At 38.5% G+C, this 20715-nt stretch overlaps 1 protein-coding gene across 3 annotated transcripts in view; it reads left to right on the forward strand.

Annotated features, from left to right (window-relative positions):
- Positions 1-20715, forward strand: part of elavl2 (ELAV like neuron-specific RNA binding protein 2) — an 87111-nt gene that overhangs the window by 12149 nt on the left and 54247 nt on the right. For 2 of the 3 annotated variants that reach the window (XM_055051056.1, XM_055051059.1), the window contains one exon: positions 493-623. The exons of the other annotated variant lie outside the window; for it this stretch is intronic. The gene's annotated coding sequence lies outside the window, so the exon portion shown is untranslated. The remainder of the gene's footprint in view (positions 1-492; positions 624-20715) is intronic. 3 annotated transcript variants of the gene reach the window in all.

Below are 20715 nucleotides of genomic sequence, written 5' to 3' on the forward strand. Positions count from 1 at the left end.
ATAAATAAATCATAAAAAGCTAAAAAGAAAAAAAAAAGACTGTAAAGCAATAATGACAGAAAATAGAGTCGAACTTGTATCTCAGAACAGAGTCCAGTCAAGCTGCTCTCGCCTCCTGGCGCTCTGGGTCAGTTTCCATTTGGCTAATTCGTGCCACGGCTTTGTAGTCACTCATTTTTCATTTTGCCCCTTCCTACAAAAAATTACATTCCATTTTGTTCCCCGAACTGTGTTATTAACTATTTTATTAACCAGAACACAAAGCTAGTCTATTTTTCTTTTTAGTTAGCTATTTTAAAACATTGTAACCCAACAAAAAGAGCAAATAAATCAACAAATATGTCAACATAAAGGGTTGGGGATGATTCCCAGGCACAAGGAAACCCAAAGTTAGATGCCAATTCAGGCCAGGAGACAATCAACAAAGCCTACAGGTTCATTTGATGTTTCTGGTCAATAATCCAGTCTCCCACTCCTTTGTCTTTTGCACAGTGATGTTCTGCTGCAGGCTGCCCACAGGCCTGTGGAGGGTTGCTGACATGTCACATGTCAACTGTCCTTTAGAAGAGATCTGTCGCCAGCAGCACAAGACTAAATTTGTCTCCTACAGTTGCTGCTTGAATGTAAGTAAATAGCTTTCACAGCCCTATGGGAGCCTCTCATGTTTAAACTGATCTGTTCTGACTGATAACAATATAATCCTTGTGTAATTCAGAAGAATCAATTGATAGGGTCAACATACATTCACATACAAACCTTGAATCAAATGCATTGAATATAGATGGTATCGATCACAGTAGCGCAGTTTATTTGTGTTGAACGTCTGAATAAGTGTTTACATTGGATGATTGGTCGGCATGAACCAACCCTCTGATCAGTCTGATCGATTAGGGCGTTTACGTGACGCATTTTGATTCCGATCGGCCATTTATCAAATTGAGAGGTGCTCGACAATTAAATGTGTACTACAAAATCTGGAAGGAGTGACACGAACTGTCGTGAAACATGGTGGTGGCTGCATTGTGCTGTGGGTTTTACGTTTTCATTTAGGAAGAACATTGAATCTGCAAAGTGTTGATAAAAGATGGATGGAACTAAATCAGGGTAACCCTGTTGGAGGCTAATTTGGTTTTCAAACAATGGACTTGATACTTGGTCACAGGCATCAACCAGTTTTTTTGTTTTTTTATTTAAATTTCCATATATCGGTAAAATAATAATAATAAAAAACATTAACCATGTAGGTTTTTTTTTTTTCTTTTTTCACACAGACCTTTAATAAAGGCAATAAGTCTCGTGCATGGACTTAAATTACTCTACTTTGTATATCATGTAACAAGGTTAACTTTCCGATTCTCATTTTCTCCGAGCCACCTGCCTTCTTGCATTATCCAGAGGATTCTGGTTTTGTTCTCCTCAGGTACCTCTGAGATGAATAAATATTCATCTTGCACCTCTTCATACCACGGAGAATGTCTACAAAAGACAACTCAGAACAGTAAAATTGGCGTTTGTGACAAAAATGCCCTGAGTAAAAAGTTAAGAGTCGAACCTGTCCCGGGGCAAATTGTCCATTTTTGCACGTCTGTTCTGTCAGCAAACATCAAAGTGTTGCACGAATCTATGTTAAATTATTTCTCTTTAATATTTAAACAAAGTTTCTCTAAAGACGAGGAGAAAAAAAAGAAAAGATTTACTGGGAATTAAGAAAGAGAAGCTCGACGTGTCTTTGCTAACTAGACTTTTGGTTTTTCTGATGTGGAAGAGTCGCATCATATTTAAGATCCGTCTGTGAGTCCCCTCAGGGGTAAATTCAAGGCGGTGGCTGGCAGTGACAGTGGGCAACACTTGCTGGGGACCGACAGGAAGCTTTATCTCGACATATCTGTCACTCACCCGTGTTAGACCTTCCCTCTGCTTTCAGAGAGCTGTCAAGCCACGGTCTGCCGCTCAACTCCTCTGCACCCCCCGCCATCCCCCCCGTTGTTATATAACCTGCCACCCCTATCACAAAGCCCCATCACAAACCCGAGGCCTCACACACACACACACACACACACACACACACACACACTGCACAGTCGATGAGATCCGACTGCCGTGGATGCACACTCTAAAGGGTGCTATAAGACTGAATGAGGTCTTTTGCCTTGATATCACTGATCATACAGCGCTGCAGTCCAAAATAATTTCCTCTTCCCTTCCCAGCAGCCCCGTCTTTGTATCGGACATAACATCCTGAGACCGCGGAGATTGGTGGCCAGGATACTGAATTTTTCATGAGGCAGGAAAGGTTAGATAAGATCCTCCCACGTTCTGGAGATAGTGCACTTACAGATCTGTCTTTGCAGCCTGACGGTTGAAAAAGATATAAGAAATACATTTGCATCACGGCTCAAGAGTGTGAATGTGTCCTCTTTTTCTTTTTTCTTTTCTTTTTTTTTGCTTAAAAGTGAATACATAGAATAAACCTTAAAAATCTACATTCTCTTTATTCTGTTGCTGATTGTGAAATTTTAGTAAACTATATATTTTTTCTTGTGATTTATTATATCAAAATGCAGATAGGCAGCTTTAAAATGTAGTTTTATGACACTTTCTTGTACTTTTCCCTCTTTCTAAGCGTAGCATAAATAGTTCTGAATGATTTGCACATATTTAATATATTGTACCGGTGCTCCTCGTAAGGTTGTCAGTTTAATTAAATTCAATACATACAGAGGGACGATTTTCAAGCATTTGCGCTTTTATCATTGTGGCTTACAGTTGATGAAAAGCTAGAGCTTAGTTTTTCAAACTACTAACGATAATATATAACATATCTTTCTGTCAAATAAATGATCTTGGCTCATTTTACATGAAATCCTACACCAATGAAGGCCACTTAAAATGTTGCCTTCATCAATTCTGCATTGTTAGCAGGATGGATTATTCTGCAAGTGATTTGATTATTATTATTAACAATTGCACTCATGTGACATGTTTTTGTGTGGGTCAGGTACATTGTGCAGGTGATGTGTGTTTGTGTTTGTGTGAGTCAGGGGTGGCGATGGTTTTCGCTCATGCCAACCAACGACATCCCGCAGGCATCCGTGGCCTCACGCACACTCCTTTCAGTCTCTCTTTCGTTGTCACTCTGAATAAGGCTTCCGTCTCGCTCCTGAGCTTGTGCTGTCCTCTACATCACGCAGCAGTTCAGCCACTTTTAAAGAGCTGCATATTTGCCACATCACAATGTTTAAAGCATGCGAAAAATAGTGGTGGCTTATGGTCCGGAAATTATGGTACATTTATGCCATTGTCAGGTACGACGATGCTTTTCTCTGTTGATTCCGCCTTTTTGTTTTTACATCACACTTTTCCCGCCATTAAACTCAACAAAAATACAACACTGTGTGAACAGTTGTCATTATCTTTTGAGGTGTAGCCTTCTTGTCGGACATGAAAAGCAGCAAAATAGTATTCAAAATAACTGAAAAATGGATTTAATTGCTTTTAAGTAGCAAAATTACAGGCATTGAGAGACCTTCTGAAGCCATGCAAGGAAGAATCCTACACCAAAATGTGAGCTGAGATGTCGGAAAAGCCTTGAAGGCGTGCCTGGTAAATACTCCCTGGGATCATTCCCCCAGGCGGGGGTAATCACAAATATTGTCATAATCGCTGAAAAGCACAGAGTTTGCCAAACCCAGAGCCCAGATGTAGCGCACAACATGTTTCGGCTCTCCGTCATAAAGGTCAGCGGCTGCTTTTCAAACATGGATAAGAAAGCTGCGCTGCCATTTCCAGTCATATTCTCGACCACAGGTTGCAGTCCTTTTGCAGAGAGCAAAAAGCTTCCTTCTCTCTGTCTCAGCCGAAACAATACGGCATCAGGGTGGAGTGGGAGAGGGGTGAAGAGAGCCGTGAATTGCTGTATTTGCTGGAACTTTCCAGCAGTTTATTCTGAGAGTCGATTTACGCCCACATCATTTAAGGACTTTGTGTGAATGCATGCGTCCAACCTAATTAACTGGTAAATATGTCATATTCCGACACTTCCTTTTGCTGCAGCAGCCCACCAAATCAGTTCAGTCTCTATTCAACTTCCCCGGGTGGTCTTCAGCGGAGGACATGTTTTGACATGCAGGTCGCCACTAAATTAAGCATACGCGACACCAGCAATAATCAAGAAATGGCACTCCATTTGTGTTGAGCTCCAGCTAGTTGAGCTGACCATTAACCAATGATGACTCACCACTTGTTTGGCAGCTACAATCGCACGAGAAGGCTCCTTTTTCTTCTTTTCTTTTTTTTTTTTCAAATAATGTTTAAGGAACTTTTATCGGAGTTAAGCTGCTTTTTTTTTTCTGCATATCACGGGTTAAAAATGACCTTTAAGTGCTTTTCATTGCTGAAGACTTGTCAAAGCATGATGTGGGAGGGTGAGCTGATGGGGGTGTAATTTGCGGGAACATTGTGAATTTTGAGTATGCAAAAAAAAAGGCAAATTCCAGCCTCTATGAAAGCTTTTTTTTTTTTTTTTTTTGCCAAATTACACTATTTTTATTTATTTTTTTTGTCACAGAACATCATTAAGCCAAAAAATAAATAGATAAAAAGCTACATTTTTAATCATTCTGATGAACAATTCAGGATTACCTGAAAAATAATTCTGTTCTTGTCAACTCAGCGCACAGAGCTTGTAACTTAAGCTCATTTTCCCACATTAGGGATTCCTTTGATAACGCTGCCAAATGAGGGACTGGTAAATATTCTACGAGTGCAGGTATACTCGCCTCCTCTGACACTCAAGGACGTACTCTGTTTAAACGGGAAGAGAAGCTGGACGAGATCTGCGCTGCTCATTTGATGACCCCTACTGATGTGCTTTGATAAATATGTATGTGCTAGTGGTGTTTCTGTGCAGTCAGGCAAGGTTATTTTACAAAAGTAGACATTTGTAAATTCAGAGCAGACATGGGTAATTCTGTTAGGAGCAGAAAAAAAAAGGGCTGTTTTTACCCTGCTGAATAAAGTGCCTTCTGAGAAACCGAACCTCTTTGTTACAACCAAGACAGCCTGAGGGGTAAGGGTGAGTTTTCCATTAAATGAAACATGATAAATCATACATCAATGTCAGCACCACTGATTTGTGGCATTCATGTGAGAAGCTTTTAGTCAGGCATGAAACATTATTGATTGATGCTATGATCTCGCAAATGTTGAATGTCTTTTCTTTTTAGTCTTTGTGCTAGCATGTCTGATTTAAAAAATAAATAAAATAATACATATATATTTTCTAGAAAGTTAAATAATCAACACCTGTTTACAGTAGATTGCTTCTTGTTCAAAGTGACAGCCGGCAAACTCAGCCAAGATAAAACTACATAGAGACGTAGAATTCATTTGACTCAAAAGAACAACAGGAAATGTAACGACACCTGCAACTGTACACTGTGAATATCCTATTCCACCGATACGGACATTTCAGTTTGAGGTGAAACAGATGACATAACTTTAATACGAACCCATAATAAATCAGATTATTGTTGAAAAGTTAATCTGTTTCAATTAAAGTCAGCTGAACACATTATATGGCTTATTAACACCATGGCTGATGGTTTTCAAGCCTTTAGTTATGTTAATTATGATTATTTGAGTTAATGAGAACAGGATATTTAAGATTACAATATTACATCAGACCAGTTAAGATATTTTTAATACAGAAATGTGCGTTACAGACCTTGCAAGGTGTAGGCGAACTAAAACCAGACGCTAAAGAAAAATGGGCCAAAATTCTCCCACAGCAGTAGCAAAGGAATCATAGGAAGCAACTAGGATTGATGAGTAGCAGACCAGTCATTAAGTTGAAGGGGATATCGTTTTTTAAAACAGGTCTGTCTTGATTTGGATTCCTCCAGCGATTTAAATTATCCTTTGAAAACTATTTGTTTGTATGCCCATTTTTTTTTCTTCGCCTTTTGAAATGGGATGATTTGAGAGATTTAGGAGTGCTGAAAAAGCAAAAACAGAAAGAAATTATAGGACAATTTATTTTGCAACATTTTTTTTAACTTTGGTAGAGAAGGAAAATTTACCAAAAAAAAAAAAAAAAAAGATTTTGCACCAAATTATTGCTCCTAATTGTCATTGCTGTTGTTTCTGGTATTATCCGTCTCCCTAATAATATCATTTTTATTAAATTGAATCAATATAACATTCATTGGTGTACATACATTTCTAACAAATTTTGGAGCAAATAAGCTTAGAATTGAGCTAAAGTTCTAAAACAAATAATACTAAGGGATTAAATAAAACTTAACTTTTCTTTGTTGGTACAAAAATCATCCTCAAGCCACCAAGCATCCATCATGGTGACCCCACCATAGGCGTCAAAGTCTATGCCGTCACATTAATGTCCTTAGCTTGATTCCTACCTGCATTACTAAAACAACAGTTGTGAGATCAATGGCGCCGCTTCAATAATAAATGGTGTTTCAGCGCTTGTGACATTACTGCCAGGCTTTATTTCTTGTGAACTCGACTCCATTTGTGCTTGACATCATTTATTGTGATGCTGACACGACTTTGTCAGGAAGATTATCGATGTTTTTGTTATGCATTGATAAAATGTGTTTATGTGCTCCGTCCCTTAGCAGCTTTACATTATTAAAGAGAAAATGCCGAAAATTATTTATTTCTCCCAGCGGAAGCCTTGAAATGCCACCCTGTTTTGTATTTTCCTTTTTCTTCTGAAATAAATCACAGTTATTCTTTAAATATTGAACGAAGAATCTTCCTTCCAATCGTTTTGGCAACGCCTGGCCTTCTCAAGTTCCCAAAGGGGTAATCACTACATTTCCCAGTGATGCCTGCTTGGCTAAGCAGTTTTAATACACAAATCAATTTTGCATTACCCCCCTTTGGCTGTGAGTGCTCATAGTGTGAGAGCCATGAAAAATTGATGGGCCTTAGCATGCAGATTGCAACTCCAGTGAATCTTAAATATGTCCAGGCCCTCTTTTTAAGAAGACAATGTCAAAAGGGTGTTTGTTTTACAAGTAAACTGTTGGTATAAGTCTTCTGGTTATTTATTTATTTATTTTATATGTTTTACTGTTGAAAGAACAGCAGCTGCACTTGTTAAAAGCACAACATGCAAGAATATTAAGGGGGATAGAAACATTTTAGTATCCCCAAATGGCATTCACATGCAAAGAAATAGACAATATAAACAAGCCTCCCACTCCTCCAGACAAAAAAAAAAATTATCATCAATATAATGACCAATATCTTAAAAGTCGTTTGTTTTTGCCATACTAATTATACCGTGTCATTTTGTGAGGTGCTTTGTATTTTCGCCGGCTGAAGACTTGAGTGCTTGAAGAAATTACAGCTCCCATAATTAGCTCTAGCTATGAAATGTAGCTATCACGGGAGAGAATGAGGAGATTTCACACCTCGGAAATTAGATTTTGCAAGGTGCTGTGCTGATGTCCTTGAGTACGGGCACATCAAAAGCCCTTTTGTTCCGCTCGCACTTGGCCCTTTCTGTGACAGATGTAGACAGAAATATGCGGGGAGCAGCAAAATGATCAACAGGGAGGTATTTTGAAGATGTTACTGCCAAATTTCATATTGAATGTCAATTATGACTCCCACTGTGGTGTTTTAAGTTGTGCTGTTTATTCTTTGTTGTTAAAATTAGTTACATTTATACATGCAAATTTGAATTTATTTATCATTTTCTCTAATCCTTACGCCCTGACTATAAAATGTCTAATTGCCTGTCATCATATATATATATATATATATATATATATATATATATATATATATATATATATATATATATATATATATATATAGAGAACATTTTGCAAAATGTATAGCAGAGCATATGTATATCATCATACATTCTTCTATTTTACATCACCCTGAATGCATAAGTCCCACTGTGAAACATGGTGATGGCAGCATCATGCTGTGGGGATGCAGGGCCACATGAGGTGGTGAGAGTTGGAAAGGTGGTTAGAGGTAAATAAATAGAGGTAATGCTGGGTAGAAGCTGCAAAAGAGTTTCACCTTCCAGCTGGACAAAAGGTCAAAACACACAATCAAAGCTTCTTCAGTTGGTTGAATGGAATAGTTAAAGTCTTTATAGATTATCTCCATTCAGTCTGACTGAACTTGAGTCTCTAGACTTTTAGCAAAGACAGACTTCTGTGTTTGCAGAAAAATTTTATTCTTTAAATTATTGTTTTATGGAAGCTGAATTTAATGCAGATCGCGCCATTTTAGATTTTATTTTTGAAAGAAATATGTCACGTTATCAATTTTCTTCTATATCACAATCAGGCACTAAATCATGTTGCACTATTGACTCACTAAAGACTAAACATAATGCGTTGATGTCTGTGACTATGAAGAGACAGAAATGTGGAAAGTCAGAAAGGTATGAATACTTTTGCAAGTCGCTGCATCAGAAGATAATTTACACTTTTGAATAACTGATGCTTGAACAATTGAAGTGCTTCAGTTTTCAGTTCTTTTCAATTGGAAACTGAGGTGTTAAATTATTCCCAGTGTAGGTAATCTCATGATAATTACTCCTAAAGTGTTTTTGTCAACTTCCATAAAGTTTTTATTTTTATTTTCTTTCTGTTAAGCCCCTCTGCCTATTGTCTTTTTTGCCTTTTCACCAGCCCGTGTTTTTTTTTTTTTTTTTTTTTTGCCTAACGTAGAGCTCCCAGTGTTGCCTGGTTTATGAAAGGTGATTTAGAAATGAACCTGCCTCGCTTTCTAGTTTCTCAGCGGAGATGGGAGTTTGTTGCCATGACAATAGTAATGTCACTTCAATGGCAGAGATGTTAAGATGGCGGGTGCGTAGCGTTTCATATGCAGGTGCTGCGCACAGAGGAAAAGTGATACAGATAATGGAATCAATTTCCTGTGATTTTTGAAGCAGAGAGCTCACTGAGGGGGGAAAAAAAATAAAGGAATTAAATGAGGTTGTGCTAAACATCAGCCTCTGGTTACCGACGGCTATTTAACTTCAGATTGCTGCTTTGCAAGTAAAATGGGGACAAAAACACACAAATGTCTGCTTCCTTTTTATTATCTTCTGTGTGCCAAGCACAAGGGGCTCCATATTATTTCCAGCTGCTGTTTAAAAATGGAAGGAAAACAGGCGCCCATGACAACTTGATATTCCAGCGGAATCTGGTTAGATGTAAAAGAAGAAGGGGCCTTTACCCCTAATAGTGAAATTCAGAGCAATTGGGACTAAAATAAAGATCTGAAAAGCGGCTATAATGTTTCCTATTTAATGCCTGGCTAAGTTGCAAGCCCTGTTACTGCATATTCAATAGTCTGCAATACGATATGCTTGCTGATGTATAATGACCAAGATTTTTTCAGCCGCTCATGTGGCTGGTCAGCACTTGCACGTTAGTATTCTACTTCTGACCTGATTAACCTTGTAAAAGATGGAGTCCTTCAACAGCAAAAGAACTGTCAGTCATAACTAACAGGAATAGTTTAGTATTTCTGAACTGACATTGTGCTAAAAGTGTTAGAAGTCTTATTGAGCAAACTCCAGCAGAGTTTGGTCAATAATTCTCTTGGCATATTGTGTGCTCCAAAGTTAAATTCTACCACCTTGCAAAACGCCATGTTTGTTTTGTCTGCACAGGATTATTTATCCAGAAGCTGATGGCTATCACACAGTAAATAGAGGAGGAAGTGCATCAACTGCCATCTTCTTTTGTGATACAAGCAGAGAATTGAAAACATAAAAACTGTTTCCACATAGAGAAACTTTTGGAAATAAAAAGTTTCTCTGATTTTTTATTTAATTAGAGTAACTACATGGAAAAAAAATTCTATTTTGCTTTTTAGAATAAAAAGTACAACAGAATACCCCCAAATATTTTATTTTTTTAGAATAAAAAGTTAATACCCAAATATTTTATTTTTAGAATAAAAAGGTTAATAGAATACGTCCATCACTCACATAAAGGCAGAAGGCAGAAGACAATGGCATTTCTGCTAAGCGTACAGCAAATAACCTTGGAACAGCCTTGAAATTCTACTGGACAAATCCACTTCAATGTGTGAAAGCCCAGACAGAGCAGTGAGAGAGATGAGAATCGAATTGTGTGTGTTCGGCCACTGAAATGTAAAAGTCAGTTAAAATCAAAGCGGTTGTACTTTATGGTGTAGTATGCCCAAAAAAAAAAAAATATATATATATATATATGCTTTTTTAGTGCAGATTTTGACTGTGCAGATTTTTTTTCACCTCCCTTTTTTGAATCGCATGTATTTATGAAGTAGCTGAACTTCACCAGCCACCAGTCACTGGAGTTGTATCCAAATTTATTTTTCAGGCTGCATGTTTGTTTTTGTGAGGAGACGTCCCAGTCGGTTTCATACGTGTTCGCCAAAACCCAGAGAGCACAACTAGACTGAATGCATTATTTTATTTGGTAAGTTATTTTTATTGTTATTGTGTTGTTAAAAAAAAAAAAAACCCTCCCCAAAAAATCTATTATTTGTTTCTACATTTCCAGCTTTTGCTTTATTTGTATTTATTGATCAATCTCCTATATTGCATATGTTTCAATAATATTGGTTAGAGTTATTTTGAAAATCTTTCTTCACTTAAGTTACATCAGCCTTGGAAGATGTCATTTACCACATGTTGCATCAGAATAAATTGCCTACAGGGCCTCACACAGCAAGTTCACAACTGGTCACCTGCACTATCTGGATTGTCTATCTTTCTAGTGTTTTTTTGTTTGTTTGTTTTGTTTTGTTTTTTTGTGTAACTTACCACTGTCTGACTTGGCATCTGGTTGTCCTCTGAGACATATGAGTATGACTGACATCTCAGTGTAGTTCCTTCCTGTATGAAAAGTCCAAAGACTTCTAAAGAATATAGAAAGCAAACACTAGGAATCTGCTCCTCACTCTGGTTATTTATTAAAGTTACATACTGTTGATTTAAATCATTAGTTTCAACCTTAATCTTTGCCAACGTTCAAATTTATTCCCATTTGTCATGTGAAGAATCCTCATTTATTATTTTTTCATCGAGGTATTTCCATCTTTTTGTGTTTTAGGTCTGTATCTTTTTCTCTTTTGCCATTTTTGTGATGTCTTCTAACTTTTTCAGGGAAGCAGGTTGAGTACACTCCCTCTGTGTAATCCCCTTTTCCTTTTCTCCAACACTTAAATGCTGTTTGTTCCGTCAGGAAATAGCAAAGTGAAAGCTATCTGTTTTTGTCATCCTCCTGCAGACTCGGTCCAGCTGCGATGAATTTAGCTCGCCATTATGAACCACAAAGCCACTTGGCTGGAATGTGGCCCGGTCTCCCATCACTGGACAATCCCATTGATTGGACAGTTCACTGAACATAATTTTAGACATGTTGAAAGGGACATTAGCTGCCTGTGCAATCTGTTCCCAGAAATACTGGGCTTCTATATCAAGTCAGAGAGGCTTTGCAGCCAAGCTTTTCTCTGTTCACTGACAATTATCTGCATTAGAGCAGCTTGATGGTAAGGTGCCTTACCTGTTTAATGAGGAAGCTGAAAGATGAGATTGCTGCACTTTTAAAGCAAATAATACCAAATTAGTCTGTACTACATATGAATCCTATTTCTTTTGGTATAGTCAAGAAATAGCTACAAGATTGTCGAGCTAAGGCAGCAAGAAATTAGGTGCCCTTTAAAACCTTCGACTTTGACTTAACCTTGCATATCTATTGAGGATTATTTTTATAGTCTTAAAGAACATAAAGGGGAAAAAAAGCATATTATTAGAGTAGGCTGTACTTTGTAAGTCAGGTTTTCACTGAATGGTGAGAAATGTTAAAGGTTGATAAGACGTTAGAATGCAAAGTAGCGTTTGTATTTAGCAAACTTCCAAGTCTAAAAAAGCTGATGAGGGAATAGAAAAAGTATTAAAAATAAAAGATTTTTAGTTCAGAGCCAGTTTATTGCTATTGAAAAAAAAATGTTAACTGATTTAAAAGGGAAGTGGGAACTTAATCAGAGTTATCTAAATTCATGACTTTGTTAATCATTGCATCAACCAGTTGAGTTTGTGACAACATATGGAGGTTTCTCTGAAGATTTAGGGTCTAAACTTGGCTGTAAACACCAGTTTCAGTTAAATATGCACGGTTTTGCATGGTAATGTTATTTGCCTTTTGAAGCTTCAGGCAAGAGGAAGTGCTTTGAGTCTCACATCCAGACTGCTGTGTGCGTGCACACTCTGATGACACTCCATGTATAACTTTTAATAAACAACCAAGCATTTTATTAACTTTTGATCATTTTGTAGAGCAACTTGGTGAATATTTCCTCTCCTCGATAAGCTTGGTGTACTCACCATGCTTACATTTTTATATGAACTTATAAAATCTTAAATACAACTAAATGTTGAAGTACTGTCGGTCAAATTTTGGGCTTCTAGTCCAAAATGACATTTCAGAGTCTCTTTAAGTTCTTGTGCAAATTGCAAATGGAGGAAATGCTTTTTGACATTTTTATTCTCAGCAGAATATAATCTTATTGAAAGGAGCTCTAAAAAAGGTGTTGAGTGCCCAGATTATATTTAACCGAGTTTTCAGTTAGAAATTCAACTTTAAAAGCCAGTTCTTCCTTATTAATTAGTTTCTCTGGGAGTTTATTTTTTATTGTTTCATAACACATGAAAGCTCTTTCAATCTTTTTACAAAATGCTTGTGAGCAGTTGCTGCAACTGAAGATGCAGGTCTTTTGGTTTTTCTGCCATCTTTGCACACGTAACTTAGGTTGAAGTTTTTACACATTCTTTTTTGCAAAACTTGTACAGCTCAATCAGATTGGCTGAAGCGTATTGGTGAATAGCAGTGTTCATGTCTTGTCTCAAATTGTCAATTGGATTTAGATCTGGACTTTCACGGGACCATAATCAAACATCTGCTGGTTTTTGACCTTAACTACTTTAAAGCATCTCTAGTTAAATGTGTAGGGTTAGCATGATGATGTCAGCACCACTTTTCATCCTCTGGATGGTTCATTCAAGTTGTTTTCCTTGAAAGAAAGTTTCTCTATTGTTGCCAAAAAGTCTTATTTTGGTCTTATTTAACCAGATATTCTTTCTTCCACATGTTTGCTGGGGTTGCCTATATAGGAAACCGTTTAGGGGATTTATTATTACCTTTTTGCCGGTCTCCCATCGAGGCTCTTTTTGTGGCATACAAGACTAACAGCTGTCCTGTCAACAAATTCTCCCACATAAGCCTTGAGTGTCTACAGCTGCAAATAACCTCCATCCCTCTCCCCCCAAACAAGATTGAAGTTTGTGGCTGTAACATGTGAAAAACACTAAATAAAAAAAGGGAACTTTGACGGCGTTCGAACTTACCACAAAAAGGTCAACTGTTTGCATTCAAAGCATGCTCTCTTTTAGAGTGGGCATTTTAGAACCGTTTAGCAAAAAGTAAGCAAGAGTCTGCCTAGTGCATTTGCTATATAACTAAAAGCATGTGTTAGCAAGTAAGGGGGGGGAAATGTTGAAGGAGAATGAGAGAGATGTGAGTGACCCATCTATGAAAGCACCATTAAATTGTCAGTTATGATGGATGTTCCGCCTTCTCTGCATTAACTGGTACATTAGAAGTCATTAATTCTTCAGGATGTGCACTAGAGATCAGAGCCTCCCAGGGGGTCTCACTGCCTTGATAAAGTAAGAGAGAGTAAGATCAGGAGATATTGGGATGCAGGAAGAGATAAAGAGTCCACCAGCTGAGACGAGAGAGACGGGACGACTTGGAGTCTGAGTTTTGATTTTGACACAACATATGCTATCTTGTGCCAAGAGGGGAGGGTGGGTGAGAAGGGATGGTCCACAGTCATTAATAGGCACTGAAGAAGCAGAAGCATTTTGTTATGTCAAAATAGTAATGAAGAAGAAAACATACCTGGTACTCTTTAAGGAATTCCTGTTTCAATCACAGATACATCTGGTCCCTGTGGAACCAAAGTGTTCAAAGCAAATGGTATCATTGTTTATACCCTTGGATATAGATGTTCCTAAAAGCAAACATGGAAAACCAAAACATGTGGTAATTTGTAAAATAAATCCCCAACTATAGTTTGTGAAACATTTCCATAAAACAGATAAACTTATCAAGTTATAAAAAGCAATCAAATGTGGCTTCTTACAAAACAAATAGCAGTTCCCCCTGGTTGTTCTTTGCAACTTGTCTAGCCAGAAAACAACATTTCAGTGCCAATTAAACAACAATTACCAGACAGCCGCATTTTGATGGGTGACTAGAAATTGCTCACAATGTTGCTAATGCATTCCTCTTCCACACGCAGGCCACGAGCAAGTACAGCAGAAGCTCAGACATCACAAAAAGCACCGGAAAGAAACATTTGAAGACTGGGCATTTATCTCGCCTGCCCAATAACACCCTAAGGATTTGAGATGGTTCTTGTGGCTCCTTGAGATTTGGTTTTAATGACCTGTTTTGCACATGGGTGACCTGCACCATCTGCCGTGTTTAAACGGAGTAAGTATGTTGAATAGACAGGTCAACAGAGACAAACAGTGGAAGTCAGGGCCTCGCAGCAGGCCGAAGCAAAGCTCTCAACAGCGTCCCAAAGTACTTGTCATGTTTGGGCCGACCACAACCACCGGCAGGTATTTATCATGTGATGACAGCAGGTCACAGCCAGGGGACACCACTGTTGTTGCAGCTGCTTTCTCTGAAATGAGTGTTGACATAACACACGCTCTATTTTTAATATATTCTATATCTTACTTTTATTTTTGGTGGTTTCTATAAATTCTTTTTTTTTTTTTGGTTTTTCAGTTTAGTTTATATATATCCAAATATTCCAGAAATATCTCATTATTTTATCATGTTTTGTTGTATTTTGATTGCTTCAGTCTTAATCTGTCTTTACATGATTCAGAGAAACAATCTTGGTGTCTGTGTGGTCTTGGACTTCAATTGGGTCAAATATGGTGTCTCTAATGGCAAATTAACCTTTGGAGACAGGTCAAACTCGAGGCAAAATTGAGAAAAAAAAAGAAACTGGGACACACTCCTGGAAGCAGACCTTTTGTGGTGTTCCATGTAAGGGGGGCTAAGTGTGCCCATTTCTTGTGGCAAAGTCTTGTTCTAGGGACAGTTTCACCTCACCCCTGGCGCATGAGCTAAAGCTGGTGTCTGATGTCAAGGGATATCGACCAAAAATTGTTAGTTCATACTCAGCTTTGGCACTCCTGGAAAAAGACAGAACCTCATCCTACTTCAGGGCATAATGTCCATTTGTGACATTGTTCAGGGAGAAAGTTCCAGGTTGATGTGGGTTTGCTTATGCACTGAACAGCAGCTCACAGTATTTGGCCTTCTTTCATCAGGTGATTCACTTGTTAACAGCGATCTTATTGAACAGTTCTGGCTAGACTGCTCAGCTCTGGGAGCGACTTAGACTTGTGTTCCCACCGCAGTGACCAGTCTGTTTGTAGTGACCATTGGCAGGATTGTAGGACATTCATGGCGTTAATACACCATTCTGTTTTTTAAAGTGTGGGTTTTTCAGCAGATTATGTTGTTTTATTGGACTCCTCAAACTACAAAATTTGGCAAGTTCTGAACTATTAACTTGAAATAGTTCAAAGTAAGTTTAATCTGATTAAACTTGGATATAATTCAGGTCATCAAGCTATTGCCTTGCATCTGAACAAGAAAAGGTTTCTTTTTTGTTTTCAGTTTTATTGCCATTTCACTCATTTCTTCTACTTTGTTTAGCTATGGACACTATCCAACACCACAATGAAAGCTCTGAATATTGTTTAAAAATTCAATTTTTTTTCCTGTGAAGAAACACATTTCAACTTTTCTGCAAGTTTAACAAGCCCTTAACCAATAGATTTAGAAAGCTTGTTTGAAAATCTAATCAAGATAATGGACACATAATGACTCATTATAATGACTCACAAAAATGCTCCAAAAATACAATAAAGAGTTTATAAACTTTTGCTCTGAATGGTGTTCTCCTTTTCCTGTTTTCTATGATAGGGATCTTTTGATTTGATTTGATTTTTTTTTTTTTTTTTTTTTTGCACTGTGGGTGGGATTGTGTTTTGAAAAGGCAGGCGTTCAATCCCCAAATTCTGCACTCTACATTGTTAACCACTCCACCAACACCTTACCTCCGTGCCCACCCTCATGTTCTGGTCTTATGAATTACTTAACATAAAAATTATCTCCGAAACATATACATTCAACATCAGGTCATTGTTCCATAGTTATCACATTTACAGCAACAGCAGATATCAGGAGAGTGAAATGTATTTCACATGTCAAGGTAGATCATTTTCTGCTAACCCTCTGACACATCTAACTCATCTCTTCAATGTAGACTGCAGATAATAAAGGGAATAAAAAGCCCTGTTTTTATCCTTTATGGTTCTTGTCTGATGATGATCATGGCTGACCTCCAGGGCGTTGAGCGTGCTGCACCTTCACTCCATTACTCCACTTCAGTGCAGCCCACACATTTCCAAGTGAGGAGCTGAATGGAGTGGGGCTCTCAAAGCACTGAACCCTCTACTGAGCTGACTGACCTGTGGCACATTTCTCTCATCTCCCAAGACCTTCCCGGAAAACGGGCAGGCCCTGACTAATTACTCTTAACAACAAGTGGGATGTGGGCGGTTTGTAATTGGCAAGAGTCAGCATTCAGTGAAAGATCACTCATCCTAAGGGCATTTGTGTCTGAGCCTTCCTTTTTTTAGTTGTCTCTCCTCAGCCAGATGATTTCTGTTCCCCACTGTTTTTTATGAATACACACATTTTTGCCTCGGAATGGGTCAATCATTTATCATTTGATTCAGAGTGTGAATACAGAGGGGAATGGCTTGATGGGGACATAAAAACAAGGTCATAAATACTGCGGAGACAAAGGAAATTCATGGGCAGGTTTCTTAACTAATGGCTTCAAAATGGCCAGCCAAAGTCGTCAGAAAAACGTGGAAAACGTCGAGCTCCAACATGAGCTTGCTATGTGTGGGTGGGATGCCATAGATTACAGTGGCATACCCACTGACAGGAAGCCAGCAAGAACAAAGCCTCTCTGTTTGCAGTCTGAGTCGCAGCAGCAACTGCTATATGATTACACGAATGTACTTGTAAAGAATTGCTATGTAAAAACAAAACAAACAAAAAAACTTCATAGATTTTTCTCCAACTCTTCTAAGCCTAAAGCCACCATTCTTAATGGAAAAAGGCAGATTGATCTTTCTGTGCTGGAAGTCAGTCTCAGAGGAAGCAGTTCAAGTATTGTGTAGTCTTGTTGATTGTAATGGCTGCTTGGATTGGAGAATGAACAGACAGCGCTGAGTTTTTCTATCCTTTTAGATTCTGGCCTATGAGGGTCGTCATGAGATATGAAAAAATCAACAAGATACTGGATACCTCCAAAGGACAACGAGGCTCATCCATAAAGACATACCGTCAATGATGGAGTCAGCTGAGGTTGAAGTATCTGGTCAAAATGCTTCGTAGGAGGTTTTTCTTGGAATATAAGACTCAGGCAGATCTAGCAACTAAGGAAAGACGTAATACTAACCCCAAATAATATTTTCTATGATCATATATTTCTTCTCAACTAAAAAAAAAAGAGAAAGTCTGTAGAGTGTCACTGGGGAGTGGGATATCTTGGTTTTGTTCCTGGACCCAGGTGCCCTGAGACTCGATCTCGGAGAAAAGGAAGACAAAGGATGGATGTTTCTATTGTTGCAGAGTAAGGAGTCGGTGTTTAAGGTGAAGCAGGAGTTTTCGGCTTTGTATTTTACCAGTGAAGCACCTTTGGGAGTTTCTTTGTTTGCTCTGATTTGAATTGAAGTTGTTTTACTTGGTGTGACAAGGACTGGTATTGACTTTCACTGAGACCTGCAGTCTGAGAGTAGGGATGCCATCCATAGATAATTCAAAATCCATTTTTCCCCCAAAGCAGGTCGAGCCAGGAGCCGAGGTCCCGCTGTTTAAGTCGACGCTCATCGGTTCATCATTCTCAATAAAGCTGCAAGTCCAATACCCTTTTTTCAGGGGGAGCTGTAATTATGGTGCATTCAGAGTGATTATGCAGGGGTGTAAGAGCGGCTGGCAAATAATAAAGGAGACTTCACTTCAGCTGTCAGCTGCCATAATGCTGAATGACAAAGGAAAATGTAGAGAAGGAGGACTTCATTTCAAAAGACATATATGAGATATGCCAAGTACATCAAGAGCGACCTTAAACTTTTAAAGGAAAAGATATTGGAAATGGAATTATGAACTGTCATGGGCAAAGTCATTTCCTTTTTCCCCATGGCCATGCTTGGCCTTTGCAATGTCTCTAATATTAGAAAATATTACTGCAAGAATTATTTTCTGACATTCAAATGTTATTCCTTCCAATAGTACGTGGGCGTTGCTACTTCCTTGTTCATTTAGATATTTAACAAGACGCAGTGTGATAAACAGTAGTGAAGGGAAACATGCCTCTTATAGGCTTGCAGCTTTGTGGACAGATCATACATGCATCAATAATTGAGTTTGGCACTAAAAAAGTGGGGTGTGGAAGGATTAAAAATTTCATGGGTTGTCAAGAACCCCCCCCCCCACCCCCCTCTTCTCGATCACCACCACCGTCACCACTTTTGCCTTTATTTCCCCTAGGCAGTGTGTCTCCTGCTCTAGCAGTACGTACAGTGAAATGGAGACGTCTCACATGGTGAGCACACTCCTGCTATTCCTCAGCTTACGCCATCAGCGTCATATGAGCTTTCAATACATCTCACGGAGCTGAACTCCAATGATCGGCACTGAAAAGTATTTTGCAGGTCAGATTTTAGTAAAAGTAGTTGGGGGGGGGAGTTCCTTTGCACCATGCATTTACATGAATCTTCTGTAGGATGATTTAACACATGCAGGAACAATAGAGAAATGTGAAAATTAGAGCGAGTTTGACACCAGCAGAGTGGAGCACCTCCAGGACTTTGGTGTATAGAGGTCAGAGTAGGACAATGTTTTTATCCCCTTCACTGATTTCTTCTTGTTTTTATTTTATTTTTGTCATGCCTAAATCTAACAGGTCAAAGTTATTTTAACGTCACACAGATATTTCTGGAAGAAGTAAGAGAAAATCCAGTGTGAAATATGTGAAAAAGTAATCTTCCTCTTAAAATACTAGTTAACTGTGATTTCCTTTGAATTTTAGTTCAGTTTCATTCAATCAGTTCATTCATTGATTAGTGCTTTAATCAATGATGGACAGAACTAACATAGGAAAATGAGATGCTGTTGCATGGTGTTCAAAAAAAAAAAAAATTCAGAAGCCATATTTTGGATTTTGGACTCCAAAGGACATTAAGAACCTTTATTGAAAAATGAAGAAAATATGGAACACAGGTTAACATCCCAGGCATGGCTAACCCACCAAAATTACTCCAAGCATTGACGAAAAGACCTGGCACAAACATCAAGCTTAATAGAGGCCCCACTTGTGTCAGCTAAGGTCAGTGTTCAAGGTTTGACAATAAGTAAGAGACTTGGCGAAAATGGCACCGAGAGAGTTTCAAGTAGAAAATCACTGCTGACTGAAAAGAACACATAGTTCTGTCTCACATTTTCTGAAAAGCATCCATATAGTCCCCCGGAGGTTTTGAAGAAGAAAAAACATTCTGTGTACTGGAGGAAAAAAAAAAGTGAAACTTTTTGAAGTTTTGTGCATCCCAATGCGTTTTACTGAGAGGGGAGAAAAGGTTATGCAAAATTGACTTTTTTTTGATGTTTACATAACGTCACAATGTTATTCCCTCATTAAAAACATTCCCGGAATGTTGTTTTCGTTCTTTCATGTGTATTTGAAAAATCCTTGAATCTCCTGTAGTAGCTAAATACTTTCTCTGACAAAGCGCCGCCTATTTTCTCAGAGATTCAGTCTCCAGCTGAGCTTCGGCCTCACAGAGCGATACCTTCCCTATGCCTTTTCCATTCTGCTCCTTCAGACTAGTGGCAGCAGGAGTTAGCAAGCACCTGTTGAAACTGCACATCTGCTGACGTTAGCGTACAAACTACATCTCAGTGCAATGCTTTTGGCGGTTTAATAGAGAAAGACTGTTGTGATGGTGGACTGAAGGCTGCATGTCGGAAGGAGCAGGAGTTTCTCAAAGAGAAAAAATCCCAATTTCAAGGCATCAGTTAGTTTTTATATATTCAGCATTTTCAGCATAACCAGAACAACATTTACTTGACTGTGCTATAAAATAGAAAGCTGTGAGACTGTGTGCTTTCAGGCCACAGCAAAAAACATCTTGCTGGCCAAATACAAAACGATATAGCTCACTCACTGACTCGTCATGTCCACCCGGCTGTAATCTGACTATGAATATTCTGCGTTTCTTTGTCATAACTGCAAGATCCTGAGTGGGATTTGAACCCAGCACCTTCTCCTACATTGTCAAATGGAATGTCACACCACAGAACTTTCTGCTTGATATTTTTGTGGTGTAACAAAAAGGCTGCAGTCACTTCCTGCTGACCCCACCTTGACAGGAGGCCATTTTGTTTTTTCTGGGTGTGTGTCAAGTTTTTCTATTTTTGCACTTCACGGAGCTCCTCTGTGTGCACACTGTGACATTGCGGTCCTTGAATGCTCGCTGGAGCATAACACTGT

The sequence above is a fragment of the Poeciliopsis prolifica genome, unplaced genomic scaffold, assembly GCF_027474105.1.
Source record: "Poeciliopsis prolifica strain line A6 unplaced genomic scaffold, Auburn_PproV2 SCAFFOLD032, whole genome shotgun sequence".
Taxonomy (NCBI): Eukaryota; Metazoa; Chordata; class Actinopteri; order Cyprinodontiformes; family Poeciliidae; genus Poeciliopsis; species Poeciliopsis prolifica.